We start from the raw sequence: 3,748 nt of genomic DNA on the forward strand, positions 1-3,748 counted from the left end.
TCCCTGTGCCGGTGTGTTCCCTGTAGATCCTTTGTGTTCCCTTAGATCATTTTTGGTATCCTTGTAATCACTGTGTGTATCCTGTGTCACGGTGTTACCCTGTAATCACTTGGTTCCCTGTAGATCACTGTGTGGATCCATGTAGATCACTGTGTGTATCCCTGTAGATCATTGTGTGTATCCCTGTAGATCACTGTGTGTATCCCTGTAGATCACTGTGTGGATCCCTGTAGATCACTGTGTGTACCCTGTATATCACTGTGTGGATCACTGTAGATCACTGTGTGTATCCCTGTAGATCACTGTGTGTATCCCTGTAGATCACTGCGTGTATCCCTGTAGATCATTGTGTGTATCACTGTAGATCACTGTGTGTATCCCTGTAGATCACTGCGTGTATCCCTGTAGATCACTGTGTGTATCACAGTAGATCACTGTGTGGATCCCTGTAGATCACTGTGTGTATCCCTGTAGATCACTGTGTGTACCCCTGTAGATCACTGTGTGGATCCCTGTAGATCACTGTGTAAATCCCTGTAGATCACTGTGTGGACCCCTGTAGATCATTGTGTGTATCCCTGTAGATCACTGTGTGTATCCCTGTAGATCACTGTGTGTAATCCCGTATATCACATGTTGCCCCGTAATCCTGTTGTATCCCGGTAATCCTGTGTGGGTCCCGTAATCACTGGTGTATCCGTGATCCTGGGGTTATCCCTGAGTCACTGTGGGGATCCCTGTAGATCCTGTTGGCCCCCAGTAGACACTGTTTGGCCCTGTAGACCCGTTTTGTCCCTGTAGATACTGGTGTACCCCTTAGATCACTGTTTTTGGTCCCGTAGTCACAATGTGGGTCCCTTAATCATTTGTGGGGGTCCCTGTAATCACTGTGTATCCCTTGACCTGTGTGGGTCCCTGTAATCACTTTGGGTCCCTGTGATCCTGTGTGTATCCCTGTAATCACTGTGGTTCCCGTAGATCCGGTGTTACCCTGTAATCACTGTTGTACCCTTTAGATACTGTGTGACCCGTGATCCTGGGGGGGCCCTGTATATCACTGTGGGGGCCCCTGTAAATCATTTGTGTGCCCCTTTTGAATTCACTGGTGTATCCCTTATACACGTGTGGATCCCTGTAGATCACTCTGTGGATCCCTGTAGATCACTGTGTGTATCCCTGTACATCACTGTGTGTATCACTGTATATCACTGTGTGTATCACAGTAGATCACTGTGTGTATCCCTGTAGATCACTGTGTGTATCCCTGTAGATCACTGTGTGGATCCCTGTAGATCACTGTGTGGATCCCTGTAGATCACTGTGTGGATCCCTGTAGATCACTGTGTGGATCCCTGTAGATCATTGTGTGTATCCCTGTAGATCACTGTGTGTATCCCTGTAGATCACTGTGTGTATCCCTGTAGATCTCTGTGTGTATCCCTGTAGATCATTGTGTGTATCCCTGTAGATCACTGTGTGTATCACTGTAGATCACTTTCTTGTATCCCTGTAGATCACTGTGTGTATCCCTGTAGATCACTGTGTGGACCCCTGTAGATCACTGTGTGGGATCCCTGTAGATCACAGTGTGTATCCCTGTAGATCACTGTGTGTACCCTTAGATCACGTTGTATCCCTGTAAATAGTTGTTCCCTGTGATCACTGGGGGTTTTCCCCTGTAATCACTGTAGATCACTGGTGATCCCTTAATCATGGTGTACCCCCTTAGATCACTGGGTTCCCTTAGCCTGTGTGTTCCTTGTAGATCACTTGTTACCCTGTTCCTGGTACCCCTTGTCACTGTGTGTATCCCTGTAATCACTTGGGGGGGATTGGTCACTGTAGATCACTGTGTGTACCCTGAATCTCTTTTTGTATCCCTGTAATCTCTGGGGGTCCCCCGGGGAATCACTGTTGATCCCGAGATCATTTGGGGTGCACCCCTTTAAATTCACGTGGGGGACCGAAATTCCACTGTGGGGGCCCCTGTTATCACTTGGTGTCCCTTAATCCTGTGTGTATCCCTGTAACACTGTGTGACCCCTTAGATCACTGTTGGATCTCGAGATCACTGTTTTTGGATCTCTGTAGATCACTGTGTGTATCACTGTAGATCACTGTGTGTATCCCTGTAGATCGCTGTGTGTATCCCTGTAGATCACTGTGTGGATCCCTGTAGATCACTGTGTGTATCCCTGTAGATCACTGTGTGTATCCCTGTAGATCACTGTGTGTATCCCTGTAGATCACTGTGTGGATCCCTGTAGATCACTGTGTGGATCCCTGTAGATCACTGTGTGTATCCCTGTAGATCACTGTGTGGATCCCTGTAGATCACTGTGTGTATCCCTGTAGATCACTGTGTGTATCACTGTAGATCACTGTGTGTATCCCTGTAGATCACTGTGTGTATCCCTGTAGATCACTGTGTGTATCCCTGTAGATCACTGTGTGGATCCCTGTAGATCACTGTGTGTATCCCTGTAGATCACTGTGTGTATCCCTGTAGATCACTGTGTGTATCCCTGTAGATCACTGTGTGTATCCCTGTAGATCACTGTGTGTATCCCTGTAGATCACTGTGTGTATCCCTGTAGATCACTGTGTGGATCCCTGTAGATCACTGTGTATCCCTGTAGATCACTGTGTGTATCCCTGTAGATCACTGTGTGTATCCCTGTAGATCACTGTGTGTATCCCTGTAGATCACTGTGTGGTATCACTGTAGATCACTGTGTGTATCCCTGTAGATCACTGTGTGGATCCCTGTAGATCACTGTGTGGATCCCTGTAGATCACTGTGTATCCCTGTAGATCACTGTGTGTATCCCTGTAGATCACTGCGTGTATCCCTGTAGATCACTGTGTGGATCCCTGTAGATCACTGTGTGTATCCCTGTAGATCACTGTGTGGATCACTGTGTGTATCCCTGTAGATCACTGTGTGTATCCCTGTAGATCACTGTGTGTATCCCTGTAGATCACTGTGTGTATCCCTGTAGATCACTGTGTGTATCCCTGTAGATCACTGTGTGGATCCCTGTAGATCACTGTGTGTATCCCTGTAGATCACTGTGTGTATCCCTGTAGATCACTGTGTGTATCCCTGTAGATCACTGTGTGTATCCCTGTAGATCACTGTGTGTATCCCTGTAGATCACTGTGTGTATCCCTGTATATCACTTGTGTGTATCCCTGTAGATCACTGTGTGTATCCCTGTAGATCACTGTGTGTATCCCTGTAGATCACTGTGTGTATCCCTGTAGATCACTGTGTGTATCCCTGTAGATCACTGTGTGGATCCCTGTAGATCACTGTGTGGATCCCTGTAGATCACTGTGTGGACCCCTGTAGATCACTGTGTATCCCTGTAGATCACTGTGTGTATCCCTGTAGATCACTGTGTGGATCCCTGTAGATCACTGTGTGTATCCCTGTAGATCACTGTGTGTATCCCTGTAGATCACTGTGTGGATCCCTGTAGATCACTGTGTGTATCACTGTATATCACTGTGTGTATCCCTGTAGATCACTGTGTGTATCCCTGTAGATCACTGTGTGGATCCCTGTAGATCACTGTGTGGATCCCTGTAGATCACTGTGTGGATCCCTGTAGATCACTGTGTGGATCCCTGTAGATCACTGTGTGTATCCCTGTAGATCACTGTGTGGATCCCTGTAGATCACTGTGTGTATCCCTGTAGATCACTGTGTGTATCCCAGTAGATCACTGTGTGATCCCAGTAG

The sequence above is a fragment of the Pecten maximus genome, chromosome 8 (genome assembly GCF_902652985.1).
Source record: "Pecten maximus chromosome 8, xPecMax1.1, whole genome shotgun sequence".
NCBI lineage: Eukaryota > Metazoa > Mollusca > Bivalvia > Pectinida > Pectinidae > Pecten > Pecten maximus.